The sequence below is a fragment of the Rattus norvegicus genome, chromosome 1 (assembly GCF_021556685.1).
Source record: "Rattus norvegicus strain SHRSP/BbbUtx chromosome 1, alternate assembly SHRSP_T2T, whole genome shotgun sequence".
In the NCBI taxonomy this organism is placed as follows: Eukaryota; Metazoa; Chordata; class Mammalia; order Rodentia; family Muridae; genus Rattus; species Rattus norvegicus.
In genome coordinates, this window is record NC_141534.1 from 88,567,294 (window position 1) to 88,590,323 (window position 23,030).

At 43.0% G+C, this 23,030-nt stretch overlaps 1 protein-coding gene across 5 annotated transcripts in view; it reads right to left on the bottom strand.

The window, feature by feature from the left end:
* Arhgap35 (Rho GTPase activating protein 35) overlaps positions 1-23,030 on the bottom strand; it is a 116,862-nt gene that overhangs the window by 92,288 nt on the left and 1,544 nt on the right. For 3 of the 5 annotated variants that reach the window (XM_087551855.1, XM_087551856.1, XM_087551858.1), the window contains exon 2: positions 8,590-8,740. The gene's annotated coding sequence lies outside the window, so the exon portion shown is untranslated. 5 annotated transcript variants of the gene reach the window in all.

The following is a 23,030-nucleotide window of genomic DNA, read 5'->3' on the forward strand; positions in this document are numbered from 1 at the left end:
TAAGAGGCAAAGGAATATCTCTTTAAAAACAAAAACAAAAACAAAAACCCAAAAAACAAAAAACAACTAACCCTCTCCAACCTTGATTATATAACAGTACTATTTTAGAGATAACATTGAAAGCTCCAGACAAAGTATGTCTTTACAGTCTTACTATGAGTTTGGCCCCTCAGAGAAGAGTGATACAGTTAAATACTAGAAGAGAACCAGCCTTGAATTTAAAGAAATTGAAAGTAGTATGGTAAAAAGAGAGGAGGAGGTGGAAGTCTCTTTCAATTAGCTTGCTCTGGAAAACAGCTACTCAGGAAACAGCAAAATAAGACACTGAACAGGGGACAGCAGGAGTAAGGGCCTGGGCTTCACTGCTGGCCTAAGAGGTCCTTGTTAGAATAGGACCAGACTGTGAGTAAAGGCCATTTCATTTCAAGGTTCAAAGGGGAAAGTAAAACCATTCAGAGCATATAAATCAAATGAGCCATTTTAACTCATAAATCAGAGCTACTTAACAAATCTTGCAGCAGGGCTCCATGTACAAAAGCTGTCCTGGGAATCTCTCTTTATAGGAAGCCATGGGGGTTAGGGATGCAACTTAATTGGCAGAATGCCAGCCTAGCACACAAGCAAGAAGCCTTAGGTTTCACCCCCAATGCCAGAGAAACTGGGCATGGTGGTACATGCCTGCATTTCAACATTTGAGAGATAGAGAAGGGAGGATGATCAAGGTCATCTTTAGATACAAGGCCTAAAACTAGAGAAAGAAGGAAGGAAGGTGACTGCATCTTCCAGCTTTCATGTTGTATGTCCATGAAGTTTCCCTTAAAATCCACACGCAACAGACTGCACCCTGACTGCATCACTTGACCTGTTTTCAGAACTAGAAGGAGTAGGCTTAAGGATAACTCATCCTTGGCTGAAGAGTGTCACCTACCATGCATGCCCAAGCCCTGGATTCTATCCCCAGCACTAACAAAAATCAATCATTTTTCAGCTAATTAAAAAAAAAAAAAAAAAATCAGGGCTGGAGATATGCTCAGCGGTTAAGAGCAATGACTGCTCTTCCAGAGATCCTGAGTTCAATTCCCAGCAACCACATGGTGGTTCACAACCATTTATTATGGGAATCAATGTCCTCTTTGGTGGGTCTAAAGAGAGCAGTAGTGTAGTCACATAAATAAAATAAATAAATCTTTTTTAAAAAATCAGTCTAATAAAAACACTGGAACTACTTAGAAGACAACCTGGATATATGGTCCGTCCGTCCCGTCCCCCCCCAAAAAAGCAAAGCTCCAGCATAATAAGTCTGCCTTTCCCCAAGATGCAGTCTTCATCGACTCAAACTATTTAGTAACAAGAGGCAGTCCATTATCTTAAAATAAACAGGAGAAAAATGGAGAAAGAAAAAACCCAGTAAAACCTAGTAAAAAGGCCCTCCAAAATTTTCATAAGTGAACACACTTCTCTCAAATTGCTTATGCATGGTGAATATGGTATTACAATTCTACACCAAATCAGTCAAGGAATTCACTTCCTAGTAAGGATTTAAGTCCTCATCTCTGTCTAAGCCCTGACACCCTCAGTTCATGCTCTATTGGTATTAAGCTTCTATCTAACTTCAAACAATCTTCACCTGATTAAATTATGGACTAAGAAAGGCAAGAAGAGACACATTTGTAACAGGGACGCATACATTTTCATCTTTGTTTCCTCACATGCTCTTTAAAATAACTCAAAGCAGGGCTGAAGTCCCTTCTCCAGTTCACCAAATCCTAACTGCAGAATTTCAGGGCTGGAAAACATGACTTGACCCAAGCTATCCACTGAACAGAAGCCATGCATCCTGGTGGTATAGGAGTAGCCAGTAGCAGCACCTAAGCCCAAATTCTTGAAGATAACCCCAGCCCAGAAGCAACACGCTCTAGCCAGGGCCTTTCTAGTATCTACATTCTCTAGTCTTAAGAGGTTTCCTAAGCTCTCTTCAGAGTTCAAATGGGTGCCAGATAATCTTTTGCATTTTCAGTCACTTTGACTCTGAAATTAAGTACTCCCTTCATATGCAACATTCTTTTTCGTTCAATAAAGTTCCAAAATCTTCTATAAGTACCAACTCCAAATCAGGAGAGGAACTCATAAGCTGACACAGTCTAAAAGCACGGTGAATTGAAAGCAAGTGGTCCAGTGTAGCTGGAAAGTTCAGAGGGAATTCCCAGCTGGAGGAGCTAGGGAGGGAAATCTTCGGAAAGTTCCTCATTTCCTCCTGACAGCCTCTCCTTCCCATTTCTCTCACTGACACCTTCCACACACCAAACAAGAAAAGAGCATGTAAAACTTTTCAAGGTTTCTATGCCTTCAATATGTTTTTTTCAACTAGGAAAAGTTCTCTAGTAACACTGTATTAAATACACAACTTCAGGGTAAAAGGTCTATTATAGCTCCACTCTATCCAATAGGCCAAATGAACTAATTCTTAAAGAGTTATGGATGAGGGCTAGAGAGATGGCTCAGTGGTTAAGAGCACTGACTGCTCTTCCAGAGGTCCTGAGTTCAACTCCCAGCAACCACATGGTGGCTCACAATCATCTGTAATGAGATCTGATGCCCTCTTCTGGTGTGTCTGGAGACAGCTACAGTGTACTTATATATCATAAATAAATAAACATTTAAAAAAAAAAGGAGTTATGGATGGATGGCTGTGAGCTGCCGTGTGGCTGCTAGGAATCAAACCCAGGCCTCTGGAAGAACAGGCGTCTTTACTTGCATCATCTCCCCAGATCCATTGTTGTTTGGTTGGTTTTTGTGTTTTGATTTTTCAAGACAGGGTTTCTCTGTGTAGTTGTGACTGTTCCAGAACTCACTCTATAGACCAGGCTGGCCTTGAACTCACAGATTCACTTCCTGAGTGCTGGGACTAAAGGCCTGTGCCACCACTACCTGGCTCTTAACCAATTCTTAATCTTAAGACACCTTGGTACCCGTGTAAACAATCTGATCCAAATCTGTGCATACACAAAAAATTTCAGAAGCCCTGAATCAGAGACCTTCATCCTAGCCACATCATGTAAGAAAAAAGACCCATGTATAAAAATGCTTAAGCCACTGTTTCTAACAATATCTATGTTCCCATTCTCTTTAAGTACATTATTCTTTCCTCCGAATGGCTCAGTAATTTTTTTTTGAGTACATGTGGTCAAGCATGCACATGCTGGTGTGTGCGTGTGCGCGCGTGTGTGCACGCACATGCCGAAGGGCAATAATAAATGTCTATCTCAACTGTTCTCCACTTTTTTTTTTTCCACTTTATATTTTGAGACAGGGTTTCTCACTGAAGCTGGAGCTCACCAATTTCCCTAGACTGGCCAGCTAGTGAGCACCTGGGATCCTCCAGTCTCTGCTGCCCCAACACTAGAACAACAATCAAAGAAGAGACAAAGGTTTCAGAACCAAATTAACAAACTTTCAAAAAGAACTTACACATTTCCTCTCTTACAATCTCAATAGCAGAGTTCTTTTGCACTAAGGACCTCTCCAAACGAGCATCAGAAAAACACAGCACTCCATTTCAACTGTACAGCAAGAGACAAAACGAGGCCATGAGGCTCAGCATTACTTTGAACCAATGGCTGCAAGCTTTTTGGGTCATGAATTCCTTTGAGGATTTGATGAAAGCTACAGATCCACACTCTGCAGAAAATAGACAAGCCAAATTCAGGATACAGCCCAAGAGCACTCCAGAATTCTCCTTATCACCTTTGCTCTGAATCTGTTTCAGTTTTTGGTTTTTGGGGGTGGGCATTTTTGGTCATATCTAACAAAGACTGAAACTTGAAGACTGGAGTAGAAGGAGCCAGGGTCTTACCATGTAGCCGGGATAGGTGGCCCGGAACTTACTGTATAGCTCAGATTAGCCTCAAATTCAGTCATTTCCCTGCTTCAACCTCTTCAATGCAGGAATTACAGGCATGTGCCACCACACTTGACTACATTCTATTTAGCTATTATTGACTAGTTTACTAAGTAACAGGTTTAAAATAACACACACATTATCTATTATAGTAAAGTGAGCTATAGATTTAAACAGTACAAGAAAAGATCATGCCGCATAACTAAGCAGAGTTTTAAAAACAAAACATTTCTTCAAATAGGAGCCCAGAGAGCTTGAAATTCAAGGAAGCCTACACATAAACTATTTCTCCCCTTTACAGAGCCACACTTCCTTCTCTGGCAGAGCTGTGGCTCTCTTCAGCACACATGGATGCAGAGACCACAGCCATCCATATGTCCAGGATATGAAGGAAACTGTGAGCAGAGCCTGAGGTGTGGGCAGGAATCTTGCTTCTGTTGTACAATGTATTTGTTCCACCAGCATTTCCTGATTACTGACGATGCCTAGACTCCTGGGTTATGGTCCTGGAGAAACAATGATGGAAGGCCCTGACCAAAGAGTCTGACATGGAAAAGACAAACAAGCCACTGGAAGACAGAAGAGTAAGTTTAAGTACCGAAGGGCACGCAGCATATGAAATAAGGCACTTCCCTCTGCATGTGAGGGAAGACTTGTTGGAAAAAAAGAAATCTCTAAGCTATGTATCAAGACGTAAACAGACCTAGTGAAGCTATGTTTTTAGGTTGCTTTTGTTAGGTTTTATTCAGTTTGACTGGAGGAGTAGGTTAGAGAGGACAATCTCAAATACAAGGCATATGAAAGGTTGGCGATATAGCTCAGTTGGCAGAGTGTCTAGCATGCATGAGGACCTGAGACCAATTCTCAGAAACCTAAATGCTGGGCATGGTGGGCTATGCCTGAACCCTAGCACACAGGAAGTAGTCAAGATGATCAGGAGCAGCTGAAGGTGATATACCTTTAATACAAACACTGGGGAGGCAAAAGCAGGCACGTCTCTTTGATCTAGTGTACATAGCGAGTCCCTAGATCAAGAAAAAAAAGGGGGAGGTGTGGTGTGTGACTGCACACACCTTTAATTCCAGCACTCAGGAGACAGAGGCAGGCAGGTCTGAGTTTAAGGCCACCCTGGTCTACATAGCAAGTTGCAGACAGCCAGAATTACATAAGAGAAAACCTGTTTCATCAAAAAGAAAAAAAGAGGGTGAGGTGGGATGAGCTGGAAAGATTGCACTATGAGTCAAAAGCACTTGATGCTGTACCTAAAAACCTAAGTTCAATCCCTGGGACAAACACAGTAGAAGGAGAGAATTTCCAAAAGCTGTTCTCTGACCTCCATGTATGTATGGTCCTTGTCAACTTTCCCTGTTCATGGCCAACAAGATGGCTCAGTGTACATACAGGACTCAATTGACACACAGTATTATGGTCAAAAAAAAAAAAAAAGCAAGCCAGCCACAGAGACACACATCTGTAGTCTAAGTACTTACTTGGAAGACAGGACAGAGGTAGGACACCTTACATTCCAGGCCAACCTGGGCTACAGAATGAGACCTTCTCTCAAAAAAGTAAAAAATTAACTTTAGGGCAGAAGTTAAACTATAGGCTGTGGAAGTGGGGCTTAGCAGTAGAGCACCTGCCACTGTTGGCCAAGGCCCTGGGCTCTATCCTCAGCACCACAAAAAAAGAAAGATTTCTTTCCTATTTCACCAACCACCCATTAATTAATTCCATTTTCTCTTCCAGGGTCCAAGAAGACCCTACACCCCATTCCATTTAATTCAAAGACTCCCTAAAATGTTCCCCTTTACTTCTGAACACTGCTGTTTGATTCTTTACTGTCACAGTATCTAGGCTTCCTCATCACCCCACAGGCTACAGGAAAGGTAAATTCATTTGACTACAGAACACAAGTAACAAAAACAGATGACTTGAAATAAGAACTAGGGATTCTCAGAAATGTAACAGAACAAGAATTCATATTTACAAAGAGGTCTACATATGTGCTGGAGTGCACACACGCACACACACACTCCTACAAAACAAACTTGACCTAACATGTTGCTTCTCCTATAGAAGAAAAAAGACCAGTTTCTGCTTCTTCAGATCAGGTGCTAAGTCCTTTTTTATCCTTCATAAGGCTCCAATAAAAGTCTGAGGGGACCCCCTCAATTAGCCCTCAGAACAAAATGCTACCAATCCACCTGGGACACTGGGAGGCCAGGAAGAATGACTCATCTTATTCCCCGGTTTTCAGGCCTCTGATTGTTAAGGCAGCAATCTACCGCATGGTAATAATCATCTCTACTTTACCAGCATTAGTCATACCTCGGCTGTACAAACTCACTCTGCCTTCATCTCCCAAAACTCCCAAACCGACAGCCTTAAGCAAAATCCACTTCCTAGGACCAAGGATAAAACCCTGTCGTGTGGCTCAGGTTGAGTGCCTAACAACATGTGGGAGTCCCTGGGTTCCATACTCATCACTGTAAGAAAATAAAAACCCCACTGTGCAGCAGAAATCATTGCAATGCTGGTGAAATGGTCAAATAGGTCCACAGATTTTTTAAAAGAGCTGTTAAGGCAGGGCATGGGAACAAACATCTGTAGTTCCAGCACTCAGTTGAGGCAGAATGATTCAGAGTTCAGTAAGAACTACCCAAAGAGATTTTATCTCAAAACCAAAGGCATAAGAAGGCAGCCCTTGGGGTTGGGGATTTGGCTCAGTGGTAGAGCGCTTGCCTAGGAAGCGCAAGGTCCTGGGTTCAATCCCCAGCCCCGAAAAAAAGAAAAAACAAAAAAAAAAGAAGGCAGCCCTTGGGTTGGGGACTTAGCTCAGTGGTAGAGCGCCAGCCTAGCAAGCACAAGGCCCTGGGTTCTGTCCTCAGCTCGGGGAAAAAAAAAAGAAAAAAGAAAAAAAAAAAAAAAAAAAAAAAAAGAAGGCAGCCCTTCTCCAGAGCTGCAACTGGGGAAGAGAGGTAGGGAAAGAAGAGAGGGAAGTAGGAAGAAGAAAAAAAAGGAGGCGAGGGCTGTCTTTTATGCATATATCATCCAGACTCCACCACATTCTCTAGTTCTTTGGTCATTTTAATAGTCGTTAGTCAAAATTAAATAAAATTAAAATCTTGGCTTCTTTGTCCTACTAGTGACATTGCAGAAACTGACAGGTGACAATGCAGAGGACACTATTGCATGGCTTATGTTACAAAAAGCCCTAACTGTCAAGCATGGGCCTGTGATACCAACTACTTAGAAAGCTGAGGCAGGAGGATGAGAAGTTGAAGGCCTGCTTAAGCTACAGAATAAATTCAAGGCCATACCAAACAACTCATAGAAACCCTATTTCAAAACAAAAATCAATCAAACCAATCAATGGGATGAGTCTATAGTCTAATGGCACAGCAATTGCCTAGCTTACGTAAGGTCTTGGGCTCAATCCCTTTGTACATAAAACAAGTCCAGGTGCTAATTCAAACTTGAAAATGCAGGTGGAGGTAGGGGAATAAGGAGACAGGCATAAGAATATACATTCCAGAGTATGCTGATAACACAAGCCACTGGCATTGTAGCATCACAAATACCATAGCTTTCGAAAACCCAACAAACAAACATTTCAAGGAGGTATTAGAGAAATGAATAAGCAACAGACTCTAACTTGGCTGAGGTATGCTGAGATTAAATGTGAAAAACAAACCAAAAACAAAGCCTAACAGCCAGGCATAGCTAGCTATACCTGTAAGTCCAACACTTAATAGGCAAAGGCAAAAGATCGGGAATTCAAGTGTAGTCTCAGCTACAGAGTGAGTTTGAGGCCAGCCTGGGTTATATAAAATGCTGGTTAAACACACGTATACACCCCCACACAAATGAAATTACATTAAAAAGTCCAATTAGGCCCCCACAACAAAATAGGAGGGAAGAGAGAACTGAAATTAGCTGATGGTTATTCTGGAGATCTTTAACAAGTAGCTCTGCTACAAATCAAGGTAACACACCAAAAGGCCATACTCTTACCACCTGAGCACCTTTAGTGCAGATCAAATTGTCACCTCATAATAATAAAACAAGTCTTTACCTGCCCCTGAACCCTTCAGCTATGCCACCTATTCACATTGCCTCAGCTTCCTCATCTGAGAAATGGGAGCAAACACAGTATCAAGTTCACAAGGATATGTGTTGCATGCACTGTGCCTGGCAGACAGAGAGGGCATAGAGCTGTCTGTTATTATTATAGTCATCTATGTAGCTTGGAGGATCTAGTTTCTTTGGATGAAACCTCAAAGGGTTTCTTTCCCTAAGGGTGAGCTCCCAGGGAAGAGGGATGTTGTGCAGACTGCTGTATTAGGAGGGGATTTTGTGAAGTCTCCTTCTGTCTAACAGACCCCTTCCAACATGTCCTGTGGGCTCTAAGCCGGTAGTCAAGAGTGCACCTGCAGATGTGCTGCAAGCTGGAGGTTTACTGCAGGCCTTGGGTACCCAGGTAGTTAGTTTCTGGTGCCAGTTTCCTCAGCCAAAATACTTTATCCTTCATTCAGGCCTCAAGAGACACCCTAGCACACATGATATGCTAGGTTCAATCCCCAATACTGACAAGGAAACAACAACAAAAGGAACCAGTCCCAATTAAGCACTCACATGCCAGGCACTTTACTAAATAAAATAACACTAACAACAAGAACAAAGAAACCTACCTCCAGAAGGGAAAGTCAGGCCAGACGAAGTATATATGCCTTTAGTCTCAGCACTTGGGAGGCAGAAACTGAGGCAGGTAGATCTCTTTGAGTTTGAGGGCTACCTGATCTAAATAGTGAGTTCCAGGACAGCCAAGACTACACAGAGACCCTAAAAAGAGAGAAGACGGTGTGTGGTTATCAAACAAAGGAGAGCCAGGTATGGTGGCTCACAACTTTAGCACTTGGGAGGACAGACAAGGATTACTTTGAGTTTCAAGCCAACCTGCACTGTAGGGTAAGACTATCCATAGACTATAAAAGGAACTGGGAGTGCAGTGTTTGCCTAGCATGCAGGAAGCCCTGCATTTGGTTTCCAGCAGTGTAGATCTTAGTACAATACACACTTATACTCTCCTTCTAAGGTAGCGGAAGGAATATCAGAGGTTATCCACTATATAGCCAGTTCAAAACCATCCTAGACTATGTGAGACCCTGTTTCAAAGCAAGCAAGCAAGCAAGCAAGCAAGCAAGCAAGCAAGCAAGCAAGCAAGCGAGCGAGCGAGCGAGCAAGCGAGCGAGCGAGCGAGCGAGCGAGCGAACATTCCTCAGAGTTCTAGTGGATAGCAAATGACACATTCAAGTTTTCTCCCTAGCACTAACTGGGAGCGCACTAGTAATGTACTTGTCTAATGGAATAGCAGGAAGCTGTAAAAAACAAACACTCCTCTGGGGACAGTGGCAAGGGAATAATAGCACAGGGTGCTTTTTGACTACTGACATGGAACCCCATGAACATGTCACTGAATTGAAACAAGTAATATATGCTGAACCACCACTAGAATTCATGAACAGGGCTGAGAAAATCCAAACATTAGAGATCTCAAAACATGGACCCCTGAGCTGCTAAAGGACAAGCAGGGAACTCACCAAGCAGGACTAAGAAGGCACTTTAGAAAGAAGAGCCAGCTCACCAGACACTAGCAGAGAAAGAACACTGCTCTTGAGCCCTGGTGGCTCTCCTTAGATGAGAACAGGGATCTAGCTGGGAAAGTATAAGTTAGGGAGGGCAGGACAGACCAGGGCAGGGCAAACTGCTAAGGGTTCTGCAGATCACGTAGAAGCCCTTGAGGGTTCTTCTGGTGTTTTAAGACTTATTTTTATTGTATATACACCATGTGCATGCAGTGCCAATAGATGCCACAAGAGAGCAACAAAACCTCTGGAACTTGCAAGGCCATTTGGGGCCCCTGGAAAAGCAGCAAGTACTCTTTACCACTTTCCCATCTCTCCAGCCCCAAGCCCTGAGAAATTTAAACCATGGGAAAACAACCATCAAAGTGTTTTCCTGTGACCCCAATGGCTTACAGTGAGACTAAAAGTGGAAAAGACACAGGATACAAGATTCCTTGGACTTCTGCAAGCAAGCACAGTACATTTCACATATGACATCCAGCCAATACTCCTGGAAACAGTAATTCCTCTTAAGTGATTGCTTCTATATGCAATTACTTTTCATCCACTGCCTACACTCCTCATAAATACCCTGTTAGTTATTGATAGTAATAATATATTTTAAGGTAACATAGAGGGACACTGTCAAGAATCCTAAGTATTTCACTGCATATTTTTGCTGCTGTCATGTAAAGCAAGACTTAAAAACACACACCTCCGGGACTGGAGAGATGGCTCAGTGGTTAAGAGCACTGACTGCTCTTCCTGAGGTCCTGAGTTCAATTCCCAGCAACCACATGGTGGCTCGCAACCATCTGTAATGGGATCCGATGCCCTCCTCTGGTGTGTCTGAAGACAGCTACAGTGTACTCATATACTTTAAGTAAATAAATCTTTTAAAACAAACAAACAAAAAAACATACACCTCCATATGTCCATGCAAGTCCCTCAACTTTCTTAGGAAATACTCTTTTTTTTTTTTTTTTTTCTTTTTTTTTGGAGCTGGGGACCGAACCCAGGGCCTTGCGCTTCCTAGGCAAGCGCTCTACCACTGAGCTAAATCCCCAACCCCGGAAATACTATTTCTAGTCTGACCCTTGAGCCTACTTTCTCCCCCAGCCCCTTCCTGAACAAATTACAGGGACTTGTGTTTGGTAAACTTTCCCACCACCAACCTCTCAGTTGGTCCTTAAGAGGCAACTCCAGGCATCATACAATTAACAAAGGCATTTGGTGAACACGGACCATGACCTAGGCAGGCATTCACTCTTCCACGCTTCCCAAACCCACCATTAGAGCTTGAATTTGCACTGAGACCCTATTAATAGTCACTTGGGCATTATGATCTGCTCCGCTCTGCTCTGCTCTTCCCAGGAGGTAGCTGAGTCACGAGAAGTTTGTCGTGCCTAAGAGGATTCAGCTTTAGGTGAGAGGGAACGGACAGGGCCTTGTGCAGGCTACAGCCTGCTGAGAGAGAAAGTGGCTGAGGCCCAGCCTAAGGCTGGAAGGTCTGGACACACAGTTACAACTGATACTTGGCCTGTGACCTGGAGTTAACATCTCCAAATATAAGATACTTGCTGATAAGACCCCAAAAGTCGCTGCAACCTGGGGGCAGAGACAGCTGTTGCAAAGACTAAGAGATAACAAGCTCAGCAGCAGGTCTGCTCCACTTACAGCAGCAAATCCAGCCTGGGGCAACCTAATCCTTATCTGGACATTCCTACAGTGCCTTTCCTCTCCACAAGCTCAAGGGTTTCCCATCTTTACAGAGTCCATGAGGGTGAAAGATTAAGTAGGCAGTCAGTATTGAGCCTGGTTTTTTTTGTTGTTGTTGTTGTTTGTTTGTTTTTGGTTTTTTTTTCCCCCTTTCTTTCTTTTCGGAGCTCAGGACCAAACCCAGGGCCTTGCACTTTCTAGGCAAGCGCTCTACCACTGAGCTAAATTCCCAACCCCGAGCCCGTTTTATATACAACTCACAATAAAAATAACCAGTCCCATGTAAGAAGCAACTGAAAACAGCAGAGAAAATGTTCCTGAACAGTTTGAGGAAGCCCAATACTCTAATAAAAGAACCAAAGTACTCAAGACTGCATCCTCTCTAGGTCTTAGCTCAAGACCTTAAAAGGAAAAGGGGATGGCATAACAATGACAGGGTCTCTTGTAGCCCAGGCTGGCCTCAAACTCAAATGCCTGATTTTTATGCATTAGAACCTAGGTTTTGTATGTGTTAGGTGAACACTCTATTAAGTGAGTTAATTCTCCAGATCGTATCCAACACCTTTTTTTTGAGACAGGATCTCATGCAAACAAGGCTGATCTTGAATTCTAATTCTCCTACCTCTACCTGCCACATGTTGAGATTTAGAGGTGGACATCATCATGTCCAACACTCACCATTTTTAGTCAACAAACACTAAACTCAAGATTATTCATTAGGCCTGCTCTAGAAATAAAAATAATGCAGTGAGCTGCAGGTATGAATCTTGAGGCCCTAGGTTCTTGTCTTGGGACCAAAACTAACTGGCAGAGCTGCCCAAAGTCTTTTTGTATTTGTTTTTTATTATTTACTTTATTTTTTAGAAACAGGGTCTCATTCCTTAGTGCTCTGCCTGCCTCTGCCAATAATGAGTAAAGTTATACAACACCACCCAGCCTTTATTATTATTGTTTTAATTTACAGTAGAAAATATATAGTCCAGGCTAACCTCAACTCAAGACCCTTAGCCTTCTGAGTGCAGATTAAAGGTATATATATACCTCCACTCCCAGCCTCAAACTTTGCAGTTTCCTGGTCACACACCCCCTCAACACTGCAAGTGACCATCAATCAGGTCTTCTGGAACTAGCCCTTATGAGCAAAAACTAGTGGCCAATAAACCTGCATTGCTGTGCATATGGTGTTCTGTTAAATAGTTACAATAAAAGCCAATGTGGGAAACATGATTTCCAAATCATTCTTTTTTCCCTGTGGTGCTGGGAATGGAAATCAGACCTGTGCACAGGCAAGTGCTCTACCACTCACCTATACACTGGCCCAAGTTAGTCCTTATTCAAAAGAAACATGAACCCAACCAGCTTCCTAAAAAAATTTTTTTCCTCAGATGAAATCTGTCTTAGCCCCAGTCAATGCATTCTTGCATTGAAATGTTTAGTCACACTTAATTCTTTAAGATAAGATCAGGAAGAAAGAATCAGGCCACTGGTCTCGCAAATCTGTACTTTCTGGTATAGAAACAGTGTGCTCCTTGTGTTACCTGTAAGGGAATAGGGGCCTTTGTTCCTCAGTGGCCCACATACTCAGCAAGAAGGACACTCAATTTGTGTAACTGGTACCCTTAACTTCTCATCACCCAAACAGTGGCTGAATGAGGTAAAAGATTAAATAAAACTTGTTCTCCTACCCATGAGCTACAAAGAACCAGCCTGCTCTCTTCTCCTGTTTAGCAGCTTCTAACCATGTAAATTATTTGAATAGATAGAATTAAAGAGATTAGATATTAAGTACAACTATGTAACATTTTTTTGGAAACAGGATCTCCAGCTCAGGCAGGCCTGAACTCCCGAGCCTGTTGAGGATGAACCTGAACTCAAGATCCATCCATTTCCACCCCCTAGAGCTTTCTGTGTTATTTATTTAAATTACTTAACTCTTTAAACACATTTTTGGCCCACAAAAAAGAGAAGACACAGGTTGGGTAACACATTCTTGTAATCCCAACACTTCAGAGGCTAAGGCAGGAGGATCTCCAGTTCAAAGCCTAGAGCATCTCCTTGTCTCCTCACTGTACTTACTACCATTAAAGCACCCCAAAATATGAAAAAGACAATTAACCTCATGGCTATTCCTGACTTTGACCTGACTCTCCTTGAATCAAGAACATACAGGGGATTTACTGGGCAGAACTATGCTCCAACTGCCAGCAGCCAAAGTGACTCTAGCTCTCTTCATCTCTGGGAGAGATCACTGTGCAGAACATTCTGGAAAGGGAAAGACAGACTAAAGAAGCTTTCCATACAGGATGGTTGACCAGGTAGCCTTAGGCCAGTTCCTCACTCATGTGTCTCAGTTCCCCACCTAGAAGCTGGAAATAACCCCCACTTGCGAGGGTGATTGTGAGGAAGAGAGGAGGACTTACTTAGCAGCCACTGGTACAAAGTAAGCAGTGGCTATTGTTAATAATTAATTTGATTACTCTATGAGAAACAGTGTCTGCCCTGGAGGGACTAGAGTCCAAAAGATCTCCTTAATTTGTTTTTCAGCATAATTTTCCTTTCAATTTTATATAGAAAAACATACGGTACACTGACTTGTTAACTTTTTTTTTTTTTCTAAAATCAGGAATAAAAAAAAAAAATAGCTGGGCTTGGTGGTACACCAATGTAAACACAGCAATGGGAGGCAGATGCAAGCAGTTCTCTAAGTTCAAGGCCAGCCTGGTCTATAAAATGAGTTCCAGAACAGCGAAACTACACAGAGAAACACTGTCTCAAGTCCCACTCTCCAAGAAAAGAAAAAGTACTCCAAAATGCTGTTCATCAATCACCACACATGCACAGTGGCATGACTGCACAGCACCTCCCCCCGCAAAAAAACTACTGCCATTGTTAAAATATATATATAATAAAGGGGGGGTTGGGGATTTAGCTCAGCGGTAGAGCACTTGCCTAGCAAGCGCAAGGCCCTGGGTTCGGTCCCTAGCTCCGAAAAAAAGAAAAAAGAAAAAAAAAGGGGGGGGGGCGGAAAGATGATTTAGTAGCTAAGAGCACTGGCAGTTCTTCTAGAAGATACAGTTTTAGTTCCCAGCACATACATAGCAGTTTATAATCATCTTTAGACCAGGCAGGCATGGGTACACAGACATACTGGCTGAGCTTTAATCCCAGCAGACCTGATGCAGAAGCAGACAGGCAGATCTGTCTGAGTTTGAGGCCAGCCTTATGGACACATCAAGTTCCAGGGTTAAGTGAAGCCTTCCCTTAAGGGAATTTGCTGACCTTGCTCATGACACAGGTTCAGTTCCCAGCACCCACATGTTGGCTCACAACCATCTGTAACTCGAGTTTCAGATTTAATACCCTTTCCTTGGGCATTGGGCATGCATGTGGTGTACAGACATATATGAAGGTAAAACACTCATACACATAATCTTTAAAATACACACATACACACACACACACACACACACACAATTTACAACGCAGGAAAAACAGTGGTTCCTTACTGCAAATTCTACAACAAAGCTAGCTCAAACAGCACTTCTGCGTGGCTTCTTTCAGTTCTTTCCCACGTATGTTTTAACTAGATTCACCCTGTATATAGCTCTATACCGTGCCCCCAACACACTCTTAATTTTATGTGCACTTTCCCATGTCAAATATTCTTGAAAAACATACTTTTAAAATGACTTCATATTTTTTCATAATAATCCCCGTAAGGTCGAAACATTTAGATTTTCATCTTCTAAATTTATAAACATCACAATACTCAATATGTTCATACAGGATCATAGTTTGTATCTCTGTTTCTCAGCCTAGATTGATAGTGCAAATAACTCAGTGTAGTGGCTAGTAATTCCAAAATTCAAGGGGCTGGTGGGAGGCATCTGGACCAGGAGGCTAGCCAAACTATATATTGAGATCCTTGCCTCAAAATTAATTTTGGTGGTGGTGGCAGCGGTAGTGCACACCTTTAATCCTAGCACTGGGGAGGCAGAGGCAGAGGGATCTCTGAGTTGAATACCAGTCTGGTCTATAGAGTGAGTTCTAGGACAGCCAGGACTACACAGAGAATCTGACTCAAAAAACCATTACTTAGTTAATTAATTAAACAGGTAACTATATATACATCCATGACTGCATAACTCTTAAAATTGTGCCTGAGTGTCTGGCATAGTGACACACACCTTTAACCCCAGCATTTAAGAGGCCAAGACAGAAGGGTCACTGTGTGCTGAAAGCTACCAAATTCTACCAAAGTATGTTTCAGGTTAGCCAGCACTAGTGTGTGTGTGTGTGTGTGTGTGTGTGTGTGTCAATTTATATACCATTTGTTGAGGCTAGTAGTTAAGAGCATTTGCTACTCTTGTAGAGGCTCTGGGTTTAGTTCCCAGTACCCATATTCGAGGCCTATACCCTCTATACCTCTAGTTCTGGAGAACCAACCAAATGTCACTGTCCTCCAGTCATCAGGCTGTGGAGCACATATACAGAGGTACTCTCAAACCCACCACCCAAAAGAGTAACAATAACAGCAACAACAACTTACAAAGACCTGTGCACAGGAGAGTAAGTATTTCTTATCAACACATCACAAGTCCAAAAACTACAACCCATTTTCCAATCTTAGTGGCTTAATACTGGGCACAGGCCAACAGGTGGGGCTCCTCCCTTTTTCATTTTTCAAAAGATTTTTTATCTGCATTCAACTGATCAATCAGAATTTCTTAGAATCCAGCAATATTAAAAAGACACACTGGGGGGTTGGGGATTTAGCTCAGTGGTAGAGCGCTTGCCTAGGAAGCGCAAGGCCCTGGGTTCGGTCCCCAGCTCCGAAAAAAAAAGAACCAAAAAAAAAAAAAAAAAAAAAGTCACTTTAAAAAAAGACACACTGGGATTTCTTTTTTTTTGGGGGGGGGGGGGGGGCTGGGGACCGAACCCAGGACCTTGCGCTTCCTAGGCAAGCGCTCTACCACTGAGCTAAATCCCCAACCCCTACACTGGGATTTCAAGTCATGGAGAAGGTGATCATCAAGAGCAGAATCCACTGCTCCCTCTGCTACCTTAATAGGCATTTCTGAGAATAAAGGAAGTGGTGTCACTCTCCAGGGTCAGGACCCTGTCCCACTCCCACTCCAGGTGGTCCTCTTGCTCTGACCCATTCTGCTGAAGACACAGCATTCAAAACCCCAATAATCTTGTGTTAATGCAGTACCGACTTTCGTTTATATGCAATCAGTGTGTTACTGAGCAAAGAGTCCTCTTTAATTACCCATGGCATTAACAGAGATCATTTTCTTTTGTCTCACACCCAACACAGGCTCCAAGAGATAACATGATTTTGACCTATTGCTTAAATGCAGATTGGAAAATGTTCAATGCAATTGCACATGTATTTTTTTCCTAAATTTTCATTTTCTGTGTCTGGAAGTTTTGCCTGCATGTATGTTTGTGCACCATGTGTGTCTGGTGCCCACTGAGGCCAGAAGGGGGAATTGGATCCCTGGAACTGAGTTACAGATGGCTGTGTGCTATCATGTGGATGCTACTAATAGAACCCAGGTCCTCTGCAAGAATAAATCAATCTTAAATCAATCTTCTGCATGTGGGAAGGCTATACATTAGCTTCAGCTGACTAACATATTCTAACCCCAACCCTGTTTTCCAATTGCAACTCAGAGTTACTAAATAATTATAGTAACCTGGGCTAGCAAGGTGGCCCAGTGGATGATGGAACTTTCTGCCAAATCTGACAACCTGAGTTTGACTAAGTTCAATCCCTAAGTCCAACATGGTAGAAGATAACTGACTCATAAAGTGTCCCGACTTCCATATGTACCACGGCATGAACAGGTGCAGTATGTACATGCACGCATACTCGTGTGTACACACACAAATAAATGAACAAATGTAGTAATTATAGTCAGCAATGAAACAAAACTAAGGAGCAGTGTTTTCTATCCAAACACCTGCATTTCCATGTACTTTTTAATGTTTTATATTAGCTAACCGCTATGCTAGAAATGGAACTCAGGACCAGACGTATGCCAGACAAAAGACTACCAGTGAGCCTACACACTCACCTCATATTTTTTATTTTTTAGCTGTAAGTCAACAAATGATGGCAATAGTCTCTCTATACATTTCCAGTTGCCTAAAAATATTCTCAAGAGAAAATCTTGGCTGAGGCTCTAAGTCAGCAATGGAGCACATGCCCAATAGCATGTTTTCCTGGGTTCCTCCCCAGCACCAAAAAGACACACTCAAGAGGTACTTTATCTTTTTGTCTCCTAAAAAACTATGGAGTTAAGCAGTCAGTACTTGGCCAAACATTTGTACCTTCTTTCTGTAAGACAAACTTAATTTTACCTAATTTTGTGATATCTGGATTTGAATCTGGAATAGAAATGTCCAAATTTCTCACTATGTTGACAATACGGCAGAGTAGGAGCCAGCAGATACAATTCCTTTATTCTGCAAGAAGGAAAAACAACTTTCCTAAATCACATAGTTGATAAGTCAAAGGGTCAGGATAGGAGTTTCCTTTTCTAGTTGGTTTGGTTTTTTTTTTTTCCTCCTTTTTTTTTTGGGGGGGGGGGGGGTGAGATAGGATTCTTGTAGTAGCCCAGGCTGGCCTTGAACTGTTGAGGTTTCCCTAAACATCATCTCCTACTCCCTCCACATCTCAGGCACCAAGATTACTGGTGTGTGCCACTCTGGTTGGCTTTGTCGATATTTCTTTTTTTTTTTTAATTATTCTTTTTTTTTTTTTTAGATTTATTCATTTATTATATATAAGTACACTATAGCTGTCTTCAGATACACCAGAGGAGGGCATCGGATCTCTTTACAGATGGTTGTGAGCCACCATGTGGTTGCTGGGAATTGAACTCAGGACCTTTGGAAGAGCAGTCAGTGCTCTTAACCGCTGAGCCATCTCTCCAGCCCTCGATATTTCTTTACAGCGTGCAAAGCTTTCTGTCAATGGCTCAATTTCACTACAGTGGTCAGGAAGAGGGCAGGCCCGAGGAGGAGCACAAGCACAAGACACAGCTGCTGCAGAGGCCACAGCACAGCAGCACTGCACTCCTAAGGGAAGGTGCGGAGTTCGGCAGGTTGGCTAGTTCCAGCAAAAGTATGACAATCTTGTGATGGTGTTTCATGGCCAAGTGGACCGAGTTCTCCTCTAAGCTCAGAGGTGTTCAGTATCAGACTGACAGGGGCCCATTTATTTTCAAGAATTCTTTATAGATAAAGTCTGATAAAGTATTGTTTTAAAAGTTAAATAGAGGGGTTGGGGATTTAGCTCAGTGGTAGAGCGTTTGCCTAGCAAGCACAAGGCCCTGGGTTCGGTCCCCAGCTCCGAAAAAAAGAAAAGAAAAAAAAAAAAAAAGTTAAATAGAAATAAACTTTTGGGAAGATGAACACGAATGATTTGTTTGCACTTCTTAATACCAGTAATTCAAGTACTATTCAGACCATTGCTATTTGAGAGCCTAGGTCAACAATGACTCAGCTTGAAAAATTCCCTACCATTTTATAAAAGAGGTGTAAGCTGAGTTATGTAGCTAATACAATCTGGAGAACCCCCCACCCCCATGTTATAAACTAATTTCCATATGAATGGCTTAGAAAATGGCAGTATTTATTTTCCATTGAAAAAAAGTATCCACAAAGGTAAGCCCAGGAAAGGCCCTATCTCAATTCTGTTTTAGTACATGACAAAGACAAGAGGGGAATCCTAGCACAGCCCCAGGTACTGAGCACTAACCCCAGCTCTTCCAACACAGTTTGTTCTACTGAATGGAGTCTACCATCGGGGCTGGACTTCGGACTTCAGACAGTGATATCCAGCCCAGTGGAGGAGCAAGCTGTCCCCAATCCTAATTAATTACAATACGGCCTTGACAGAAGGCAGGCCCCCACTCTTCTGTCCAGTGCTCTTGTACTATTGTAGAAGCCTACCACATGACCCCAGGCAAGCCTTTTACTTTCCCACCTGCAAAGGCTGCACTGATACTCTAGACAACGGCACAAAACTCCAGGGCCCAAGGCAGTGTTTCTGCTACTCACCTTCCATCTACAGGCAAAATAATCTTTGGGGTTTGTGAAAGGTAGAAAATTTAAGTAAGTTAAGTAAATGACTGATGAAAAGTCACATGGATTTGATAAATTAAACCAGATGTGGTAGTGCATACCTGCAATCCCAGAATTTTGGAGACAGAAGCAGAGAGATGACTTGAAAGCTACCCTCAGATCTATCCAGATACCTACCTCTATCCAGATAGAGGCTTGCCTGGGCTATGTGAGATCCTGTCTCAAAAAAATAAAAGTAAATGAACAAAAGACACTATTTAGATTGCCAGGTGGCAAATGACAACAGTGCTACAAAATCACAAGGAGGGCCTACAAGAGGTTCAACACCTTTCAAGAGACATCAGACCAAGGTTACCTTGCCCACCTCCAGCTATAATGAGCTAATCTGCTGTAGAGTCTCGGGAAGACCAACCTCATACACAGCCATGAGGCTACAACTGTCCACTATGCAACCTGCACCCTTTCCAACTGTCCTTTTCCAAAAGTCACTCACTATTCAGGCCAGACACCTACACCAATCTGTCTAGTATGAAGAAGAATGAGTTTCTGACTTGTTATTTGTCCTGAGGCATCATCAAGCCAATTAAAAAAAGAAAGCAATGAGCAAGAAAAAAAGAGTCATGAGCATAAAGAAAGGTTAGTTTTAAAGAGGGGGAGGGACTAAGAAAGGACTCTCACTGGGCCAGTTCTAAACTCTAGACAGGCTAAGAGCCCTTGAAGACATGCTAGTGCATTGAAAAAAGTTGTCTGCTGCCATCTTGCTTCACGCTCCGCCCCAACTGGCAAAGAACTGTTCCATAAGGCCAAGGCTACCACCTCACATTTCTGTAGCACCCAATTCCATCACGAAAGCAAATGTCAATTCCAGGATTGGAGCTTCCACTACCATCAGAGAAATCTGACAGTCCTGAAACATTAGTTCCCAGCGTAGAAGAAAAAACAGCTCTTTGTTCTTTCTGTCAATCCTCTTCCTATTCTCAGCTTTGATGCAGAACTTTTTAGGCCGCCAGTGTTAGGAGGATTCTGGAAACACATGTTGTGGTGTTGTGCACACAGTTGTTCCTACTCTTAAGTAGGTGTCACCTCCACATTAAGAATGAAAAATAAGACAACTGCTTGAATTGACTCGGAGTACACAAACTCTAAAGTGAATACAGGAGGCTGTGACCTGAGGCCAGAGAAACACCATCAGAAACAAACGAAAGCACACAAGCATCAGAATCCCCACTGTTCTCAAGCTTAAAGTCCTACAGCTCAGCGGCAGAACAAACCTAGCAACAACGTTCAAGACCCCAGCTTCCAACCACACAATACATAACTGACAAGAACAAGAGACAAGACCCAAACCCAAAAAGCCTATAGTTCTATAAAGCTAGGGAAAGCACCCAGATCTATTATGCACCACCCCCATGTTCTTGTATACAAATACCCTAACATTGGATGAGTCAATGATCTAATTCTGTAGATGACAGTGAAGATTTTTTTATTTTGAATGTGTTCACACAGAACTATTTCTAAGCAGGTGCTGAAATAAACAGTCTGATCATAGCTCAGTTAAGAAAGTCCTTCCAGTAAATGTGCCTTCACAGCTGAAGAGCTGAGCTGTCTTAATATGCAATTGCCCTAGGCCACAGGGAAGAAAACAAGGACAACAACAACAACAACAACAACAACAACAACAACAACAGGCTTTTGATTTAGATTTACTCAAGAAATAAATAAACCTACAACACACCAAAGGTCTCACCCTCCCAAGTTAAAGAACAATATAGTCAGATAGCTCTTCTGTAAAAAGCTACCTCTACTTCTGAATCAATTTCCTGAATACCCACCACAAAATCATTGAGGAGCTTGAGGAACACAGGATTAGAAAAGGCAGGAAAGGCACAGTTCAGACAACAATCCCAAATGCACTTCTATCAGCCAGCAATTGGCAGCCCTCTCCAACTTTACCTAACCAGGTCCCTCATAAGTCTGAGGAAGTCAGAACGCACCACTGGTTCCCTGCACAGGCAGCATGGATCTGCCCAGACACACTGGGCTCCTGTGGCCAGGAGTGCTGGCTATACCAGTGGGCAGAAATCGGAGTGACACTTGGCACTCTTCCTTTCAACAACCACCATGAAATGCTTTTCAAATCCCGCTCACACCATTTTGAAGACCAGAAAGCTAGAGCCTTCCAAGGAGCATAGGTGAAAAAGGAAGAAACCTACTGGGTCTAATCTGACCCCAAGGTCACAGCATTAACCAAAGGTCAGAGGAGAAGGCAAGACTACTGCTTCTGAAGACTAGTCTGTAAACACCAAGTGTGGCCACAGCACCCCCTGGGACCTGCAAAACTTGAGAACTGGCATTTCCCTGGCCTGGAGTAAAACAAGAACATAACTTTTCAGTTTATGAGAAAAACATACTCCCAAATGCTTCTGGGGGTTGGGTGGGAGTGTGCTGGTGTGCGGTGTGGAGGTGGGAGAGTGTAGAGCATACACCGGTCTACAACTGCTCAGAGGCAAGGAGGGAAGGGAGAAGAATAGTCTGGAGCAGCTGCAATCCCCTTCCCCAAGGGCACAAAGCTGTGAGGCCCAGAGAGGGAGCAAAGAGAATACAAATGGAGCAATAGATAAATCCTACCCACCACCACTAACCTTGATACGAATCAGAGAAATGGGGAGACACTCCCAGACTGCAGAGAGCTGCAACCAATCAATCCCTACCCCTCCCTCCCTCCCTCCCTCCCTCCCTCCCTCCCTCCCTCCCTCCTCTCTTTCTCTCTCTCTCTCTCTCTCTCTCTCTCTCTCTCTCTCTCTCTCTCTCTCTCAGATCTCAGGAGGATTTTTGAGGATAAAATTCAAAACACTCAGGACTCCATAGAGAATCTGCAGTCTGGATCTGTGCCTAGAGTACCTCGGCTAAACCTACCCTGGCAAATGCTGAGAGATGCATAACAGGTAAAAGACAGACCTAAGACAGGGGCATGTCCTCAATGGAGAACTGGTTGGCAGTGGATGGGGAACCCTGAGAAGCAGGTGGGATATGAGTTAAGCAAAAGAAGAAAGGAACTGGGATATCAAAAGAAAATGATCATCTATACAAGAACGTGTAGGCTCCAAGAAAGGGGAGACAAGAATAATAAGAAAAGAATGATACCTTCAGGTTAGAACTAAGGAAAAGGACTTGAAAGGAGGCTGAGAGGCAGAGCAAGACAAGGTCATCGAACGAAGAAAAGTCCAGTGAAAGGCTGAATGGGGGTTGGAGGGCTTAGAATTAAGAGGGACCAAAGGTGGGACGAAAGGAGATCAGTGCTGACGACCGTCACTCTGACAGAGACAGCATCAGTAAAGTTTAAAACAGTTCAAAAATATGCAGACAAATGGACAGCTCCAAAAGGGGGCTATAAGGAAAGGGCACCAAATAGAGTAAACAAGGGGAAAGCCTGTAGGAAAAGGGCAAAATAGGCATCAGGGTCAGAGACATCTAAAGTGCAGAGGCACACCAGGAGAAAGGAAGACATAGGCAGCAACTCCTTGGTGTAGAGGAACTTCCTGGAGATGGGCTTGGGGGGAGAGGGAGCAAATGACTGAAGCCGAGGGGCATTGACATAAAAGTGGGAAAGAAGAAACTCAACGAGAATAGAGGAGCAAAGAGAGTACAACGGAGTGGAGTTGGCGTTAGGGCAGAGATCTGCTAAAGGGAAT